The sequence below is a fragment of the Brienomyrus brachyistius genome, chromosome 3 (genome assembly GCF_023856365.1).
Source record: "Brienomyrus brachyistius isolate T26 chromosome 3, BBRACH_0.4, whole genome shotgun sequence".
Lineage (NCBI taxonomy): Eukaryota > Metazoa > Chordata > Actinopteri > Osteoglossiformes > Mormyridae > Brienomyrus > Brienomyrus brachyistius.
This window is the reverse complement of record NC_064535.1, coordinates 30,630,463-30,651,956: the sequence shown is the minus strand read 5'-3', so window position 1 is coordinate 30,651,956 and position 21,494 is coordinate 30,630,463. Positions and strand designations below refer to the sequence as shown.

Sequence of the window (21,494 nt, the reverse complement as noted above, 5' to 3'; positions counted from 1 at the left end):
CAACCCAGGATGGGGGGACCAGCCCATCGCAGGGCACACTCACACACCATTCACTCACACACGCACACCTATGGGCAATTTAGTAACTCCAATTAGCCTCAGCATGTTTTTGGACTGTGGGGGGAAACCGGAGTACCCGGAAGAAACCCCACAACAACATGGGGAGAACATTCAAACTCCACTCACATGTGACCCAAGCGGAGACTCGAACCCGGGTCCCAGAGGTGTGAGGCAACAGTGCTAACCACTGCACCACCATATCGCCTCTAGACAGCTGTAAAGCCCCATTTAAATATATCTTTTTCAATTTTGGGGTGAACTGCCCCTTTGAATCATGATTTAATGCTTCCCTGCATTCAGCGGGGATACACCAACTTTTTATCTTCCATAAGCACCAAGAGAAATAACTGCCTGTGATTCTTCTGATATATTGGGTGAACTGGGCAAGCTATAGACATAAATTTAGAGATACTCAAGCTGAATTCTTGATAGTTTCCATTCCCCCGGGGGTCATGGATTAAATGTGGCATCTGTAGGTTTGTCTCGTGAGTCATAGTGTGCAACATTCTAGAAAACAGGGCTGTCATGAGGCAGAGAATAACTTAATAGCTCTGATTTGTGCCCGAGCAAAACCATGTGAAGTTGTCTGTCATTGAACAAAATGGGGTTTGACCTTTGGTTAAATTGGTTATTAGTGTATCCCCGTGCCTTACACCCGACATGAGTAGCCCAGGGCCATTTGCTTTTTAGTTTATTTTGTTTTCAAGATTCCCTCCCATATTGCATTACTTTGAGTTGAAAGCAGAGCCCCCACCCACCACTAATCACTGTGCTCTTAGCTTCAAATAGAAGCCTCATTAAGCAGATCTTCAGATGTGGTCAGACGAGCCTCACTCTTGATAGGAGAGCATATTAGCTTGCTGTTGATCTGTTCTTCTCCTTCTGATAGCTTTTATCCAACTATCTGTCCTGGGGTGGCCCGTATGAGGCTGTCTTCCGCGACCGTATGAGGCTGTCTTCCGCGACCGTATGAGGCTGTCTTCCGCGACCGTATGAGGCTGTCTTCCGCGACCGTATGAGGCTGTCTTCCCCGACCCTTCTTCTCTAAGGTTCTGTGTGTTACAGAAGAATGCAGGTACTTTATCCGATCTTGTGGGGAAACTGGATGTTTTTCACATGCTCCCTGTGACTCTCCACACAGTCAGCCTGGATCCAGCACCCCTGGAACAATTGAGTTAGGGTTTTGCTCACAGGGCCAATAGTGATGTGATTACTATGCCAGGCATGGGATTTGAACCCACAGCCTTCCAGTCATAGACACCAATCCTGAGTTCATTGAGCTACTAATGACTTGTCCAAATGCAACTACATGTAAGTTTCTATCTGCTCAGCAACCACTTACCATCTGAAATAACAGCTCTTTATTTACCTCATCAGAAGACCCCTGAGGGAGCAAATTCAGCATTCAGCAACTTTGCTCCTTTTTTGACACTGTAATATCATTGTTCAGAAGCATGCGACATTGTGTTCAAAATTGTTTTTTTTACCTCCCGCTAGTGGTCTGGCTCGTGGGGCTGTTGGTGAGGGGTTATGGTAGGGTTTTTGGTGTGGTGGTCTCATGACTTAAGTGCTCATCCTGGTTCCCCTGTTTGCATGAACATAATCAAACACACTTGAGGTTGTGGTACACGCAAATGCCACAGGGACTCTTCATGTGGACAGCCTCATCTCTGAAAGTTCTCTGGTTTCTTAGATTATAAAAATATATAGCCAGTTCTGAGAACTATATGGGGAAGCAATGAGTTGTCTTTCTGACTGTTGTCATGGAAACATGAGACATGAACATGTCAGATTTTCACAGACACTCGGTATGGTTTGTGGTTACCTGACTGGATGTTGCGATGTTTCTGTGAGGGTATTTCAGTCTTTTATTTATGAATATGACCACTGATAGTATTTGGATCGATGTTTCCATGAAGAACAGGGGTCATGTTACAGGTATTAAGGGTCTGAATTGTGTTCTCCACTCACTGAAAGATGTGCTGAGGGTCACGGTGTGTCTCTGTCCTCTGCCTGCCACCTACTGGCTGCACTGAGGCTGTTATCCACAGAACACTGTCTCCGAGGAGTATGTGTCAGCTTCTAGAATTATATTCTTCCCCACTGAGGGTCTCAGCTGTGTCTCTACTGAGTTAATAAATCAGGATTAATGGCTGAGATCATGCGAGGTTAGATATCTCCATGCTACATGTGGTCGAGGAAATCTTTTAATATGAACCGTGCAAGACCAATGTGGGAAAACTGAGACCCAGTATCCTGAAAGATCCAACTCATCCCTGAAAAACCAAGCCCAGAACATGCCATCTACAAGCATCAATGGGAATGTTACATCGCTGGTTCCTAACTTTAAATGAATCTGTAATTCTGTTTATTTATTCCATTTAGTATTAACAGCAAAACAGGCAGTCACTCCCAGTCGTGTGGTATAAATGCCCACAAATACTTTTACATTCATTTTTAAATACACTTTATTAATTGAACAATTATTAATTGAACTGTCACCCAGCTCTCTGACAGTAATGAAATGCACGGATACCGTTAGTGTTCAGTTCAGTTGAGCGGGTTTTCTGAATTAATCGCTGGACACTCCCTGCCCAGGCCCCACCCCACCCTACTGTCCTGCCCCTTTGAGCGAGTGAATGTTGGGGGAAGGGACACTGCAGGCTGGCTTTCTAATGGTTCACACTGGCATTTTAAACTGGCCATGTGAATACTGGGGTTTTGCGTATTTGGAGCGCTCCCCAGACACGCTGACTGTAGGTTTCTTAATGAACCTTACTAAATGCACAGTCAAATTACAATAATCCTGCGCCCAGCCCTGGGGTGTTTGTTGACCAGTGTGGGGTCCCTCACTGTCTCTAAGAGGCCGCTGATTATGGCTTCTGGGATACACCCTGACATTCAGTTTGTGCTACCTCGATGCTGTTCCTCCTTTGCTTATTATTCTGCAACACATTGTTTAATTAAGCGTGGAGTGTTTCTTTAGCAGAAAGGTCCCTATCCTAATGCTGCTGTAACACTCTGTATTCCATTGTCTGGCATCCATTCAGTTACCAGGCAGTCTGTGGTTTCCAGGAGCATTAGGCTGTGTAAACCTCCCTGGCTAACTGAGCATGCTCAATTCGACCGCTAATAATACCATCACCCAGTTGCAATCAATTCATCCAGGGACAATTACACTCTTCCTATGTCTGGATATTTCTTTCCATTGTATATTTACACTATTTTAGTAAACATGCACTACAGTGAAGAATTTTTTGGTTTTGTCCTACTTCATGTATATATATATATATATATATGTGTATATATATATATGTGTGTGTGTATATATATATGTGTGTATATATGTGTATATGTATATATGTATATGTGTATATATATGTATGTGTATGTATGTGTATGTATATATGTGTATGTATGTGTATATGTATGTATATGTATGTATAGTATATATGTACATAGTACTCTTAAATTATTTATTTTGAGATGTTATGCTGTTTTTTTTTTTTTTTTTTAATAAATTTGTCATTATATTGCCTGGTCAAGGAATTTATATGGTTTTGGGACTGGTCCACTGCAACAGATGCTTTCTACTTAGAACGATAACTCAAAAAGTATTTGACAGATCCTTGTGATACTCAGATGCAGACATATTGTATGGGTTAAGAACTGGATCTCATCAAATTTAGAAAAAAATGCATATAAATTGAAGCCGCAGTGCTTAGTGGAAGCAAAGGAATGGGTGACCTCAGAAGACATTTGACCATGTGAACATGATAACTGATAAGCAGTTTTTAATAGTCTTATGGTCTTGGATTTGATCTTATTACCACTTGATCATGTCTTAGATCTTATCTTGTTACCCCATTGATCTTATTACCGCAAAACAATGCATTATATGGATGAGATCTACACCAGAATTCCTTTTGAGTCAAATACCCTTGAAATTTAAGTAGCAGTATTTGGTGGCGGCAAAGAATGGAAAGGGCAACAGCAGAAGGCCTTTTGAACATAGATAATGTGGGGTGCCAAAAAATAATGGAGTGGGTTGCTAGACAATTTTCTGAATATGCTAAAAAAAAGTTATCATTAGCAGTCCATTAGCTAGTCAACAAAATTTATCTGGGAGTAAAATATATTCCATGTCCCTAGAGCTAAACTCTACAGCTGAGGATCGGACCGCCAAGGTCCCTGCCTTCGGCCACTGCCCAACTCGCATTCCACCCGACCCCTTTGGCCCCTCCTACAGGAGGTGAGCCCATTGTAGGGGGGACCCACATACCTTCTTTGGGCTGTGCCCGGCCAGGTCCCATGGGTGCCGATCTGGCCACCAGGCACTCGCCATCGAGCCCTACCCCCAGGCCTGGCTCCAGGGGGTGGCCCCGGTGACCCGCGTCCGGGTGAGGCAAACTGTGAATCCATGTTTTTATTCATCATAAGGGGTCCCTCCCCAAATGGAGGAGTTTTAGTATCTCAGGGTCTTGTTCATGAGTGAGGGAAGGATGGAGCGGGAAATCGACAGGTGGATCATTGCGGCGTCAGCAGTGATGCAGGTGCTGCATCAGTCTGTCATGGTGAAGAAGGAGCTGAGCCAAAAGGCAAAGCCCTCGATTTACCAATCGATCTATGTTCCTATCCTCATCTATGGTCATGAGCTATGGGTACTGACTGAAACAATGAGATCGCGAGTACAAGCGGCCGAAATGAGTTTCCTCCGCAGGATGGCTGGGCTCTCCCTTAGAGATAGGGTGAGGAGCTCGGTCATTCGGGAGAGACTCAGAGTAGAGCCGCTGCTCCTCCACATTGAGAGGAGCCATATGAGGTGGCTCAGGCATCTACTTAGGATGCCTCCTGGACACCTCCCTGGTGAGGTGTTCCGGGCATGTCCCACTGGGAGGAGGCCCCGGGGAAGACCCAGGACATACTGGAGGGACTATGTCTCTCAGCTGGCCTGTGAACGCCTCGGGATTTCCCCGGAAGAGCTGGATGAAGTGGCCGGGAGAGGAAAGTCTGGGTTTCCTTGCTGAGACTGCTGCCCCCATGACCCGACCTCGGATAAGCGGAAGATAATGGATAGATGGGTAAAATATATCATGCCCCCCTCGCTCCGCAAATTTTACATTGTGTCATGGGGTTTCTTATGGTGATCTGATTAACCTAATTACAGTGCGACAAGTCACATACTAAGCTGGGCTTTTAATAACGATTTCTTTTTAATAAATGGGGAGAGTTATTAGGTACACTTCGGTGGTATTACAGTCATATGTTTGGTGTTCTTGCCCACCTCCACAAAATACCAGACTAGCGTTGCTTTTGAAAATACTTGCAATACATGACAATGCTTCTGAAGATACTGTCAAATTATCATATACCATGGCTTAATGTATATATGATAGTATGAAAAACAAGATGCAAGTCTAATGTAGGGGCTAATGATATTGGAGGTGTGAGAGGAGTAGGGATTAGATGGGAGGGTGACAGAAAGTTGGCAGGTGGGGAGTTAGGAGCATTCTAAGAGCTTCAGAGTGACAGGTCCGTAAAAAAATTGGCAAATAATTGAATTGGTTTTGGTTGGGGGTGCAAAATCTCAAGTGGCTCCACTGGTGACTGGGTCCCCAGAGAACACATTGTTGTTCTGACAGCATCTAATTTATATTGTGTTCTTTAGTGTTCTGTATCATATACAGTGAATTGAGTGTCTGGAAATTTTGTTCTGTACTTCTTGTTTGGCACCAATCTACAACCAGTCTTGGTATGTTAGCACATACTGACAATAAAATGTTCAGAGTTCTGATGGTCCGCAGGCTATCGTGCCAAATGTCCCTGCGCTGCAGGTCTCTGCATGCAAGATGCCCACTCTTCAGAGCTCCTGGCTCCCCTATACCTCCTTTTTAGACTCAATTGACTTGGTGAAGCTCTAGGCCAATAAAGCTAACACCGCTGATAATTATCAATGTGGTTTGTACATCATGGGCTCCCACAGCAGTTAGGGTGACCTGGCCTTTGTAAGCCTTACTGCTCTTTGTTTCTGATTAAATCAGTCCTGCTGTTTCTTCATCTCTCAGGTAAAATGAGAACGTTTTCCCTCTTTGGCCCTGAAATCGGACACTAACACTGCTAATGTCATTACTGGCCTAAAGGTTGTTGTTAATGCCTGTCTGTTAACACGTGTGTGTGTGCGCGCGTTAGTTATATATTGCATTGTGGGGACCAAAAGTTCCCACAATGTGATACAAACTTATTAATTTCACGTTGTGGGGACCACTTTTTCGTTCCCACAAGGGGAAACTCAAATTTATAAAAATCTGTGACTGCAATCAAAAAGCTAAAAATGTCAAAAATCATGTATCTTATTTGGTTACTTATGGTTAAGGTTAGGGATGGGTAGGGGTTAAGCTTGTGGACAGTCCCCACAAAGATAGAAATGTAAAAACATCTGCGCGTGTGTGTGCATGTGTGTATGTGCGTGTGTGCGTGAGCGAGAGTGAATACGGGTATGTAGATATTTGGGCTTACCCTCAACTGGTCAAGCTCAGGTTGTGGCATTGGGGGGGGGAGGGTGAGTTTAAGTAGTGAAACGGGCCACTTGCCCCATCTGCATCAGGCCCTAACTAGATCCGTATGAGCCCCCCCCCCCCCCCCACAAGAGCTCTATTTAAAATGGATTTTATTGGTCAGAATGGAAAACAGCTATCAGCTCCCGGGCTCACTTTCCCTGTGCTGGCGAACCATGTAGTCTGTCCCTCAGTCTCACTCTGCATATGTGAACTCTGTAGACATACAGGCTCTGTGGATGCGCAGGTAAGTCTCCAAGTCCACTGCTTGCAAAATCGATCTTGATTCAGGAATTGTTTACTCCTAATGGCCGTTGCTCTCCTTCTGATTCCGCTCCTGTTAATTAACTTCGTTGCCACCATTCAGTAAGACTGCCATTATTGAACTTAACTATTCCACATCATTCTCTGCTGTGGAAAAACTTTATTTTTATGAAGAAAAACACGTTCCTAGTTTTTGTTCCAAATTAGCAGATTTTAATCCATGAAAGTTATTTCTGGAAACTTTTGAGTTGTTGCTGTATAATGAGATAAATGGACTCACTTTTTAATATACTTGTAAATATTTCTAACCGTATGTTTTTTATTTTTGTGAAGTTATTCTGTAAAAAATTAGAGAGCTAATGCTGACACTGTGCCATGCTGGAATGAGTGCGTCACTGAATCTGTTTCTCTCTGTGCCACAAGTCACTGTTGTGTGTCCAACAGTGTCCACAAGCAGTTTGGAGAGAAAGTTCTGGAACTTATGAGGATTCTAGCTCTCACTAGTGATGTGCGATATAGGAGGTGGTGACCAGCAGTTTATCTGACTACTCTGTGACAAGCCTGACCCCTGCTTGTACTCTTGTAGTTATATTGGGTTAGGCTGGAGATCAGCTCGTTGGCTTGACCAGCCCTATACTGTGTCTTGTTTGTGGGCATCAGCCATTCGGATCTGATTCCCTACCGGCCTCAGTGGATGTTGTCTGCACTCAGCCAGTCATCTGAGGCGTCCCAGCTCTTCTGTGTCTCCTGCTTCAGTGCTCCTGATCGACAGCTTTAATGTAGCCGTTACAGGGTCCCATGTGGTGGAAGCTCTCTGAAATGGAGGCCAGGAGAGGGATTCTTTCTGTGCAAACACTCGTCCTCCCTCTCCTGTCTAATCCTGGGTTTTGGATGGTGAGGGCTGTGAATACTGTAGCTGAGTTTTTGTTCTCCCCATTCTGGATTTGTGGTTCGTCCCTTTGTGAGCCCAGCTGGAGGCAGTGTTCCTGCCTCAACTGTTCAGAGCCTCCCTGTTGGATTGTAGGATTGTGGGACTGCCTCCTACATTCCTTAGCCATAAAGTGAGGGTTTTTTAGCTTGATTTCTTAAAAACATCTGAGAGGCTATCACAGCCTGCTTCTCTAAGAGTGTTTTCTGTCTTATCTCTACCAGCTCCTTATACCTCACTGGGTGTGATGTGACACAGCGAAGCTGAGCTTACCCTTATTTAGTTATCTAGCCATAGTTTTGTCCTAAAGTGCTAGCATGACTCGCAGTTTAACAGTATGTATGTTCACAAGGCTGGGTTTCACCCAGTCCTTTTTCTATAATAGAGTTGGGATTTAAGCTAAGCTGTCTTAGCTCTTCTTAAACAATCGGATGTTTATCTAAGTATCACAGCATGGCCCCATCGGTCACAACTATACAACTGAAGCATCTTAATCACTGTGCCCCCTGCTACCTTCCTGCGGTTTGGCAGCGGAATGGGAGCAGCCTGCTGGAACTGGATTGGTGGAGATAAGCCATATTCATTCTCTGCTGCGGCTCCTTGAACTTCCATTATGCCACAAAGAGGGAAATAACCACTGTTGATGCTTGGGTGGAAGGTGAAGGTGCGGAAATGGGTTCATCAAGAGTTCTGTCAGCTTTCTGCCCCCTATCCCCCCCCCCCCCCCCCCCGTTCTTCCTAGCCCTACTTCCACATGGGAAGACTGGGGGCTCACCATTTGGTGACAGAGCTGCACTTCTTGGAGTTCACCAGAGGGGCTGAAAAGGACTTTCCTGGTTCAGTCTTGACTGTTGTATACCCAGTTCAGCACTTTTATGGGAATACGGCGGAAGCCAGGCATTGTGGGTAATGCCATGTATCATCTTGGGAAACAATAGGGATGACTGCATTGGGTTAAGTGTCCACAGTGAAGTTCCTCTGTGTTTCCCAGCCCCACCCAGCACACAGAAACCCCCCAGCCTGCTTGGCAAACACAGTACGAGTCTTTTAAAACAGTTAAATCTTTTCTGAGTGTTTGTGTTTTTTACGGTGGGGGGGAGGGTGTTCATTTGGTTCATTTTTGAAGAGATAGTATTTACTGCAGAACCATTTATTTATTTAGTTTTTCTGTTTGCTTGTATCATTGTTTATTTTGTTGATTCCCACTATTGCCTTTGGGTCAAACTGTGACTCACTCTGACTTCCAGCAGCTGTCTGAGCCCCAGTTCAGTCCTGGTATGGGGTAGGTACAATGCCCTCTGAGAGCAAGCCCATCACCCAGGGCACATGCCAAACAAGATTTGCCCATAAAGTAAAGCCTAGTTGGTGTGGGCACAACCCTCAGGTGTGGAATCTGTGATGCTCAGGACCTACGATGCGGCAGCACCTGTTATCTGTACATAGGGTAGGATAACCGGCGATTCTTCAGTTTGTGACCTATTTATAGTTATAAAGGCCATTGTATGAATTTGGCTGGCTGGCTGAGGCATGCCCCCATTGTTTGTAGCAGTACTTTTTGAATGTTACTGTGATGATATGCCAGCATAGACTGGGGATGAAATGCAGAGGGATGTGCTTTAGATCCATTTGTATCAGGCTGTAATGAGAGGCGGGACCAGTGAGAGCAGCTGATTGGTTCACCAGGAGGTCTGCAGCAAGCCCTGCTCCCAGGGCACTTTTTAATTATTTTTTTCAAATGATAAAAGTGAATCTGATCTTGTTGCTGTAAAGTGAACAGTAATTATCCAACCAGTTTGTCATAGTAATTATCACGCCATTGCCCTGTGATGGAGTCTAAGCAGAATGAGCTGTAATGGAAACGACCTTGAATTTGATCTTTTCGTGTTTGCCGTTTCTCTCAATAAAGTTATATTGTCATATATCAAACCTCCAGCTAGTCCTCCATTTATATGAGACAAGGGACACGCTAGATGAGATCACAACCCATCACATTTGTGATGAATAGGTCTCTTTGCTTTAGAAATAACTGTTTTATTATATAGAGATCCATAAATTAGCTGGATTTATACTTTTTTTGTGCTTTTTAATGAAAGATAATAAAATAATATTTAATTGCAGCCTGATTTTAGTAAAATGTAAATATGCTCTCTATAGTTCTGCTGGTCATATTCTATTATTTCAAGGAAAGGTCTCTGTCCCTTGGCTGACAGCCTCAGATCACCCCAGACCTCTTGTCACATATACAGAGTCCACTTTCCTGGGATGTTTCTCAATGCCAAGAACGCAAAGATTGTACTTGTGGTTTTGGCAAGAATGGTCCCACTAACTTGCCTCCCAAGAACTCAGGGCACAATGTGGGGATTTTTACTATGCTCTGTACTTCTGTTCCTGGTAATGGAACTGGTTTTTGGCAGTGGAAGATGACATAAAACTCACAAGAACACAAGTACGGTCAAGTACACATATTGAGATACACCACTGGTCTCTGCAGTGCGTAGGGTAGCATGCATTTTGTGAAACATGTTCCTGAACATGTGACCTGGCAAAGCCGAACTCACCCTTGTTTAACCAATAGGGATAAGTACATGCTGACACATTAGGGGCATGTTAGTATATACACTTGCCTTTATTGATACATTGTGAAGAAAACTCCTCTCTCTCATTAGAATGGGTCATGGCAAAATGTTGAGTCCCAGAGGTGGCCTGTGACAACATGATCAAAATCGCCATTAACAGCCTGTCTAAGAATACTGTCTTGCAGGCCACGGCTCATTGTCTCTTAATATTATCACAAACTTTGAAGTGAGCAAGATGGTGGTGCTTAATAATAGCGATCCTTTATATAAAAGAACATGGGCATCAAAAGTCTGGGAGTATTTTAAGAAAAAAAGCAAACAATACAGTAGTGGTGCACAAATGTGGAAATTTAATAATCAATATTTTTTAATTTAATATTGTCAATAACTGACTAAACTCTAAGATCCATGCTGAGCTGGGAGAGAGCATTGCTGGCGTGAAACTTGCTAGCCCAGGTTAACAGAATAACATTAGGCTCAGCATAATTTTTTATTCTGTGGAAAATGAAAGATCTTTAAATACACATGGTATTTAAATATTGGCTGGTATCTTGATTTTTAATGAATATAGACCAATGTTTATACAATAAGCTGTGTTCAGGCATTACTTAAACTAAAAAATGTTGGACTGCTAAACAGAGCTTATATGCATGTTTTAAAAAGATTCAGATTTTGCTAGTTTGTTATATCTCCAGTGTTACTTGAACTTGAAGTCTAATGTGACTCTACTGATATCTAGCTGCAGCTGCACATGATTTTGTTATACCCATAATGTTCCTTGAATTGCATTACTGCAAACTGTAATACTTCTGTTAGCAGCCCTGAAATTGATTATTTTACTTTATTCTAAAATATTTTTTAGTTTGCTTATCTTCTTGCATTTTATTAGACAAAATGTTGACATTCGGATGGTCAGTGATTAATGTTTTCTTGTTGGTATTAATTTTTTAATGGCATAATCGCATTTTTATTACATTATTCAACAAATAAATTGTTTGATTAGTCGACTAATCATAGACAATAATCATCAGATTAATCAATACAAAATAATCATTAGGCGCAGCCCTACTGGTGTAGGTGTACCTCCGTTTGTTGTATAGACCTATTTACTAGGGCTGGAAGATTTTAGGTTGTGATGTTGCACAGAATCCCAGAATTCAGAGCTAAAATCTAAACATTGTTAGAATCTCATGTGAATGCTGGTGTTTCTTGGCTTAATTCTGCTTTAAAAATTGCCATATGGAGGCTTATGAAGGATGAAAAATATCATAATTTGCAATATTTGTTTTATTTTATTGAAAAGCTTTTCCCTTAAAATCTTAACATCTCATGCTATAAAGTGTACTTTCAGTGGTTGTCAGGCTTCTTTTTTTAGAGCTGAAGTGAAGTTTGATTAGAAAAGTTTTATAACCCTACTCATAATATGGTGGCTGTTCTTTTTTCTTTTTGCTATCTATTCATCATGCCTTTTTGAAAGCATTGAAATTTAGCTTGTATTTGCTTGCAGGCAGTATTTGTATTAGAAACTAATAATCTTTACATCACAGGTTAAGCATTAAACAAATATTAAAATATCAACGGTAATAATGAAGTTGTATCATTTGAGTCAGTATAAATCCTCTGGTGTAAAACACACAACAGGTTCCCCCATGTCATTATTTATGTAACAAAAATGGAGAGGCCATGTGTGGAAAAACATAAATGGCTTGTAGAACCACCTTTACCAGTAATAACTTGAAGTAGTTGTTTTCTATATGGCATTATCAGTCTCACATCATTGTGGAGGAATTCTGGCCCACACTTCTTGGGATCTGTGCTTGGGATCATTGTCCTGTTGCATGACCCAATTTGGTCAAGCTTTAGCTGTTGAACAGACGGCCTTCCATTTGACTCTACAAAACTTTGATATACAAAGGAATTTGTGGTGCCCAGGTCCAGTGGCTGCAAAACAAGCCCAAATCATAACTCCACGAACACCGTGCTTGACAGTTGGTATGAGGTGTTTTTGCTGATATGTTTGTTTGGTTTTCGCCAAACGTGGTACTATGCATTATGGCCAAACATTTCCACGTTGATCTCGTTTATGTGCAAAGGACATTGTTACAGAGGTATTTTAGCTTGTTCAGATGCAACTTTGGAAATCTAAGCCGTGCTACTAGATTCATTTTAGAGAGAAGAGGCTTTCTGGTGGCCAACCCTTCCAAACAAGCCATACTTCTTCAGTCTTTTTCTAGTTGTATTGTCATGAACTTTAATATTTAACATGTGAAGAGTCTGAGATTTAGCTCTTGGGTTTTTTTGCAGCTCCTCTGAGCATTGCACAGTTTGACCTTTTAGTGAATTTGCTGAAGATTGGTAGCTGTCTTGAATGTTTTCCACTTCTGAATATTCTTTCTCATTGTACAGTGATGTACTTCAAATTGTTTGGAAATGGCCTGACAACCGTTCCCAGATTTATGGGCAGCAACAGTTGTTCGTCTAATATCATTGCTTATGTCTTTCCTCCTTGACATTGTGTTAAAGCACACCTGAACTCTGGTGAGTCAGTGGCGTCCAAGTAGGGTACAGCCATTGGTTACCACCATGTGTTCCAGGCCTGAACTTCTGCCAAAACTTCTGCTTTTATAGAGGTGGCCACATGTGCTGATGACCAATTAATCATGTGCATTAGATTAGCAGCACCTGACTGCGACTTACACGCTTAATTCCTATGGAAGCAGTAAGGGTGACCTTAATTTTGCAACTTCTGCATTTTTGACTTCGTTTTTGTTAATTAAATAATGACATGGTGTAATATGTCATGTGTTATTGTTCATCTGAAGTTGTATTTACCTCATTTTAAGACCTGCTAAGGACCAGATGATTTTTTTTATTATGTCCTGATACGTAAACCTTAGCACTAAAATCTGGTGAACTTTGTTCTTCACGTGGCTGTACACATTTTGGAAAGGAAATGATCACATGGACTAGTTAAAGATGCTTGTCCAAACAGTTGTATGTGCATGTGTAGTCGATTCTTGAAAATTGAAGGTGTAAAAATATTTTGATAGTTAATTTCATATTTATGCATCCATCCATCTTCCTGCTGCAGATCCAATTTGGTTAGGGGCCTGGCAGAGGTACACCCTTGATGGGGATGTCAGTCCATCCCAGGACACAACATTCATGTGTTATGTTAAAATGTGCATACATAGCTTCTGATTTCAGCAGTGTTTTCCCTCTTCAATATGTTGAATTAATCAGTGCCAAGACACACACAGGCGCAAACACACACAAACACACAATGGGTTCCAGCTGCGCCAAATGGCCAGTGTACTCATGTCTGCACTGTCTTTTTGTTTTTATAGCTTAGCGCCAAAAGCCACGTAGATTAAGAGCCTCGGTCCAGACTGCCACAGTATCCTCCACCCGGGCCCTCCACTCCTGTTTCTCTGGCCTTAGGCACCTTCCCTTGGGCTCTCCATGTTAGCAGCCCTCTTCTACCAGCTTATTCAGGCCTAGAACATATGGCTGTAACCAATGACTTCAGCCTACATGGGATGCCACTGACCCACTCAAATTACGCCCCCAAGGGGAATGGAAGGGCTCTGCACCACTTAGATCCTGAAAGAGGTGCAGCTGAGCCCTTCAGCATACCAGTGTAAGAGTACTAGGGAACACTGAGTCGGTAATTACACAACCCCCTGAATCTTTTTCTACTGGCAGCCCCCTTTCAAAGAATATCAACCCCACAGAGATGTCAGATAGGTGAGGACCCCCACAGTCCAGCACCCCTGCCAGCAGACCTTGCTTCATCCAGGCTCCATGATCTACCACCTAACTCCAGGATGCTTATATGAAATAATAAGCTTCTTTTCAAACCGGAGTCATGTTTAGTGATGTTTATCATAATTTCATTCAGTTTATCACTTGGTTTATCTGGTATCAAGTATCATGTTTGGGTGAAACAAACTGTAGTTCAATCTGGAGTCTTTGACCTAATTTTGATCTAATTTTTGTGTGGCACAGACCTTTAGCAGACAAAAAATACCTGGCTGATTACCAGCAGGTTGGGTGTTTGACTGTTACAGCTTCGTTACTGTGAAATTACTACCATCTAGTGGATATTCTGAGGTATTGTTCTGCTTACGGCTGCATCACCAGTGGTAGTTTATTTGAGAACTGCGGATTGGGTATTTTGATTGAAAGTGGCCCATTCTTCTGCTAAGGTTAGTTTTTCACCTGTAGAAACTATGTATCAGTGATATAACCTTTTGACAGGTTTTACTGGCATGATTCTGCACCCAGAAGTGCTTTTAATTTTGTGATCACTGATTGTTAACCTTGTGGGTGGGGTGACAGAAAAACAGTAGATATTTATGCAGAACATTAGCTTCAATAAGTCTGTTTTAGCATACGTTTTTAGTTTTATGTAATGTTAAAGAACCTTTTCTAGCTATCTGTGAAATGACGTTAGAAACGTCAGTTGGCTTAACAATGTAACATAAAATAGGAATAAAATATTTAAATGAATGTGCGCAAGTTCCTTGATTGATTTTGGTAGCATGATAATTTAGCCAAAATACTGCCTAGGATAATTCTTTCTTCGTGTCTTCGGGATGTACTCCTGGTCGCCTCTAGGAGGAGTCAGATACCAATTCAAAGCATTGGTTCACCACATTTACCTGAAGGGGACCTGCATTGTGTTTAGGAAAATGGGTAGTTTGTTTGCTTCAGCTCCCTTTGGTCTTTTGCTTGAATCAGACAAAATTCACATAAGTAAAGAAAGGTTAAAACCAAAGTTAGCTGAAAATTTTCTGAAAGAGGTTTCCAAATGGGTTTAGATATTGTCTATGATTATTTTAACAGCTAGTGTAAAGGTGGAGATTTGATGGTTCTTTGAGATTAAAGTTTCGCAAGGAGTGATGTATTCCATGTGATACCATGGCAACTGTAGCATGTAGGATGTGAGAACTAGAAAATGAAATTCCTTCACCCTCCTTTCCTACCCACCATTATCCCCTGGTCAACCCGAGGAAAAAAAAATACTCACTTTGCTTTCTAATTACTAATTACCAAGCTGGGCTGTCAGATGTCACGTTTCAAATACGTACCTGTTTGCAGCTCATCAATGTTCGTCTCAGGGAAACAGAGAATGTGCCAGAAGGATTGGGCTTGCGCTTCAAAGCTGACCGCCCTGAGTGTCTATGGAGCCTCCATCGGGCTGTGGGGTCCAGACACGCTCCTGATGTTGGCACACCTCGCAGACTCTCAATGACCTTGACCATTCCAGCTGGACTGCCTCTTTCCCCAGTCCTCAAGATTTTGGTACTTAATGCTTTCCCCCCTTTTCCAGCCCCCTCCATATTAAGTGATGGGGGTGAGGGGTCACTGTTGGACCGGGTCTGCACGATTCTGCTAGACTCAACTCTCTTTTGCATAGCGAAGTGCAGCTTGTTACAAGGTGTGTTCCTTAACAGAATCTCTGTTGAACTTCCCTGAGGGGTGGGGGGATTAAATATGGCTGCAGCAGGTAGGAGTGAAGATAGAGGCAACTCCCACAGTCTCGCTGCAGACCTGGGGTCACATATGCAGCTTGTAGGCCCAGTTAAATATGGACTTAATATGGACAGTCCCCCAGTCTCCTGGCAGCGATGGGGCCAGATTATGCTCTATGGTCCCTGATTCCCACTTATATGAAGCTCATACTTCTGCTATTGCTGTTGACATTCATACAGGAAGAAAGTCTTGAGGTGGTAATCTCACATAGCTGCTTCATTAGTGCCTCCTATGGGCCTGACAAGTATTTCCCAGTTGCATTTGAGGAATGGACCCACCGTGGAAGGCTGTGTCTGAGGAATGGACCACCTGGGAGGGCTGTATCTGAGGTTATTGAGGGCAGTAAATTATAATAAATTGGTTCTGAAAACAGGTATAGGGGCCCCTTTTAAAATCGGGAAATAATCTTCGTAATGAGGGTAATGGGTCATTTATGGCAGGATAAAAATAGGTATTTACCTGCTGGCTGGAAGGCCCAATTTCCTCCATATGTAGCCTGTTCAGCAGTGAGCCTTTTAGAGATTTCAGCCTGTGTGAGACTCATGAAAGTCAGCAACCTGTAGAGTTTTTCCCGATTTACCCATAGTACCCTGACTGACAAGAGGGAGGCAGTAATCTCACAGTAATCTGACAGTTATGCATTTCTGGCAGAAAGTTTCACCATGCCATGTCTCTTGATAAGGACAAACTCGTGCTAGTGTTCTATCCTTTGTCTGAGGCAGAAGCGAAAACTTCTGGAACATTTTGTCAGGTCGGTTGGGACTGTTTCCACCATATGGCATGGTTTATCATCTTCAGGGCTAACGACGCTGGGCAGCTCTTGTAATAGCAGCCAACACATTGGATTGAGGTCGTATCAGAGATCTCCTGCTTTTGTGAAAGGACAGTGGTTTTTCAAGCTCAGCTGAAGATAAGGATGATGCTGGAGCCCATCACAGGACAATAATCTGTTTTTTGTCTCTTTTTTACTTTTAATACTGCAGAGAGATTGACTTCCTCGTATGTTCTCTCCCAACAAGATGCTTGCAGAGCTGGAGGGACATGCAGTGTTTTATTGGAAGGGCAAAGCAGAAGGACACACTCACCCAAAACTCTGATGGAGGGCAAGATGATGCCTCTTTATCTTTGACGCTCACACGCTAGCTCACTCGTTTGCTTTCTCTGTCCTGCCCTGGCAGGTAACTGAGCCCTGCAGTCAAGCCGCAATCTGTCTGTGTGATTAGAATCACGTCGGCCGTGAACGGCTGATTACACAGGAAGCGGCAGAAAGGAGCGTCTTTATATCTAAGGGTCGTGTATCAGGAGTGCCAATTATTTACCAATTGTTCTTGGAGAATACCAATCAGAGTTCTGCGGCACACTGTGAAAGGAGCTATACCGGGTACCCATCCATTTAACAGTGGATCCTGTGAGAGGGTGCAGAAACTGGGAGTTGGTGGGCAGTGGTTTTCGGGGGTAGCCTAAATAAGCTTTCTGCCCTTTGACCTTTGGGTGGGAGGCCCTGTTACCCTGGAGACTTGTGGTTTGTGTAGGTTAATCGTTGCTAATGCTGCTCAGGCATCTGCAGTGCTGTCGCCTCGGTGACCAGTGGCCGGGGGAGGTGCTGTGTTCTGCTCAAGGCCAGCCAGTTGATGCAAACGTGCAATTAATTTGACATTGTACATAAAAAAGACTAAAGTGAGAAATCAGGGTACATTATGAGTATGTGGGAAGATGTACCAGTAAACATATATACTGTATACATTATAAGTAAAAGTTGCTGCAGTTGCCCACATAATCCAGTCAAAACAATATCCAAAGATTACATACAAAGGGAGCTGGGAGAGAAAGTCGAAGATATCTATAGTATATATAGTATTGTGCGTTGCCTAGTAACATTGAAAAGTGCAGCAATTTCTAATCGGCAGAATGAAGAAGTCAGCTAGTGTACTGAAACAACTAATACAAATAGTGTTATGTGAATACTTTAAACAGAGGTTTTGATTGGCCATGGAAAGCACTTAATTTTGAAGCTAAAACGAATTTAGTCCAGTGGTTTTGTCTTAAGGGATTTGTCTTCCCTGCAGCAGATCTCTTCTTTTTTTCAGTATTGTGCCTAATTGTATTATTTATTTTGCATTTTAAAACATATAATCAATAATAAATGCACTTCATGAATGCATGCAGAGGGATAAAAAAACTCTTGCATATTTTTTAGAAGAGGCAATGTATGTGCACTGAAAGCCAATGGTTTGTGACTGGGGGCTGATGACTGCCCCATATTTTAGCTCCCATGACTAACGCAAGGATCTCAGTGAATTGGGGCGAGTGTTGATCTTTGGGGGGCATTTCACAGGAGCCTCTCTTATGCTTCTCCTGGAATTGTCGTTATCTGTAAGGATACTTAAGTGATGAAAAGACATCCTCCTCCAACATGCATCAGGTTGAAATGTAAAGCAAAACAAAGAAGCGACTCCATAGGTACTGACTGCAAATGTCAGTGTAAGATATGAACAAGCAGTGGGACAAAGAATGAACCACTGGATGGAGAGCATTTTAGTGAGTGATCGCATCTGCCTTGTGGTGAAGCGTTTCTGACTGGAATCTTCCGGAATCACCCTGATGCCTCGGGAAGGACCTGAAGTGGTTACTGAATGGAGATGGAAAGCAGTACAAACCATATGCCCAGTCTCTCAGCATATCTTCTCACACCAGAGTGTTTTGCACCCGCATTAGAACACCAAATTATGGAAATTCCCCTTTAATGAATGATGTCCATTGTAGTAAGGGTTATAAAATTCAATTGACCTATGTATTATGGTGGTTCAACACTTTAGACAATTGCTTACGTTTTCATATTTATATGAGTGCAATTGTAATGTAGTACAAGCACCTCCACCGATCTATACTTTTTTGGGTCTGTGTCTATAAGTAAAACAGAGCAAAATCATCCAGACTTTCCATTTTCTCTTTTTTTTCTGCTTCCGTATCATCTTTGAAATATATTTGCAAGTTCAAAAAGGGTCATTTTATTGGTTTTCCTCTGTCTTTAACTTTCCTTATAGTAATTAGATTAATCTTATTTCCATTGGGAAGGCCTCAATTTGAAGTGGTACACTGCAGGGCCTGAAAAAGGCAGGGGCCAGGGGGGTGATTCTTGTTTAATATGGGCTGTTTGGGCCATGTTCTGACTGAGCTATTTTGATGTGTTTCCTTGTCAGCTATTGTTTGTTCGTGTCCTGCTTTGAACTAAAAAAAGTTACAGTTTTTCCATGCCTCTGGCCATGGGTACCACTTACCCATGGCTCAGTTTGTGTGCAGACATCATGCAAGAGACAGACATTTTGACGAGACCCAGATTTGTGACTGGTTTTTATTTCCTTTTACATTTTTCTTGCTAAAATCGACATTTATTTACTCAAAATGTGCACAAAACAGGAAAGAGAAGCTAAAACAAACTGCCAGCCTTTAAAATATTACCTTTAAATGCCTCCGTGCTGCCAGCTCGTAGCGAGTTTTAAAATGCTAATTTACCACGTCTTAAAGCGGCAGGGATCTGCAGGGTGAGGTTTTAACATGTCCATGCAAAAATCCATGTAGTTTTATGGTTTAATGTGATGCGTAAATAAACATTTTAAAGGAGCGCACATAATGTGTTCTCTACATGTCCTTGAATAAGGTCCAATTAAGTGAGGTTGTGACAACCTTCAGTACTGCTAACTGCTCATTAAACATTTTCACTGGCTCTTGCACTGAGGTCAATACTTTATCACAAACCAATATGACTTAATAATGTATTGAAAATACATGTTAAAGTGTTGGTGGACACATTTTTGGAAATTCAGATTTATAGGGTATGAGACACCACATGGAGACGCAACTTTCAAGAAGTCTCTAGAAAGTTCCGCATTTATACCTGAACTATACACAGTTCTACTTTATAAACTGGGACTGCCTTGTTGGACTTCCTCTGCTGGCCCAGGGAGGATGGGCTCCCCCTTTCAGTCTGGTTCCTCCCAAGGTTTCTTCCTATGAGTGAGTTTTTCTTGCCACTGTCACCTCTGGCTTACTTTGCGGGGGCATTGGACAGGAATAAGTGTAAATCTGTTTGAGATAATGTAATGTCATGAAAATGCATTATATAAAGATTGATTGATTTATTGATTGATTGATTAGTTTGTGTCCATGGCTGAGTGTTGGCCTTTTGCGGCCTTGTGAACCAGGCTTCTGAACAAGGACAGAAGAAACCATTAAAAAAAGAGCCTCAGATATCTAACTACATACAGCCACAGAAAAAAATGAAGAGACCACTCTATTTTTAAACAAATATGCATTTTTAAATCCTTGCTTAATCGTGGTTCTGCTGCCAGAAAGCTACACTGAGCAGCAGGTTGCTTCCAGGTTCAAAATTTGTAAGACAGCAGTACACAAGAATAAGGTGAAACTGGAGATACTGGGAATGACCAAAAACCAAGCAGGTTAGGGGTGGAAGCATTTTTCTGATGCCAGAGATGACCAATAACTTATGCAACAGTTTAGCACCTACCCAGAATGCAGGTGTGAATCGGAGGATGACATCAAGTGACTTTCAAAAGGAATGGCAAACATTAAGCACAGGTGTGAAGTGCACTGCTAGGATAGTTTACATCAGGCTCCTAGAAGCAGGACTGAAGTCCCATAAAGCAAGGAAGAAACCCTTTATTAATGATGGACAGGGAAGAATCAGGCTTCAGTTTGCAAAAAAAGTATATATTATTCACAGCTCCACACCCATGAATTGAGAAATGAGTGAAACAAAAAATTGAGCTGTGGTTTTTTCCCATGGCTGTTTATGCATCCAGTAATGCCCATCCGAAAACCCCCAAACCTAAGACCCAGACACCACCACAGCCCGGAAGCTTCACCCATCTGTCCTCCAGAACAGGATGCCGTAAAGGGAGGAGGGGGGAATTAGAATGATTCCAAGGCCCACTGTGTGATAGGAGCCTTAAAAATTTTTAAACATAATTTGATTGGTCTGGATTGGGGTCCAATATTATATGCATTAATGGGACCTAAAATTTTAATTGGCACTTAGAAGTCCCACACCCAGCCTTTTCATGTTTGTCATCTCATAGGACAGAGAGAGCCAATCAGCAGGCAGGCTCTTCATACAGCTGAGACCTGACATTCAGGAGGTCCAGAGTTGTCCAGGCCAGCTGCCTGAACTTGTGTGGCATGGGAGACTTGCAGAAGTGATGATGTCTGGCTTTGTTGGTTAGGACTCTGTGCCAGTGACTGGAAGGTTGCCAGTTCAAATCCCGTGATTGGCCCTTGAGCAAGGTCGTTATCCCCAATTGCTCCCAGGACACTGTCTGACCCTGCTGTCTGATCTTCATGTGTATGTCAATTTGGATAAAAGCATATGTTAAATTGATAAATACAAAGCTTGTCTCTGTACCATAAAATGAGAGTTGGGTTAGGCATTTAGTCACATGACTACTAAATAAAGCTAAAATTGCAGTGATTCACATTGCGTTCTTGTGGAGAGCTTCTACGCTGCCCAAGTCATGCCACCCACGAGGAGCTGGTGGACCAGTTTCCTCTGAGGTACCA

The 21,494-nt window shown here is 42.5% G+C and overlaps 1 protein-coding gene across 2 annotated transcripts in view; it reads left to right on the top strand.

Annotated features, from left to right (window-relative positions):
• Positions 1–21,494, top strand: part of LOC125738055 (tetraspanin-9) — a 110,197-nt gene that overhangs the window by 4,778 nt on the left and 83,925 nt on the right. Inside the window, exon 1 of one of the 2 annotated variants that reach the window (XM_049006582.1) lies at positions 6,748–6,861. The exons of the other annotated variant lie outside the window; for it this stretch is intronic. The gene's annotated coding sequence lies outside the window, so the exon portion shown is untranslated. Of the gene's footprint in view, positions 1–6,747; positions 6,862–21,494 lie in introns of those variants that run through there. 2 annotated transcript variants of the gene reach the window in all.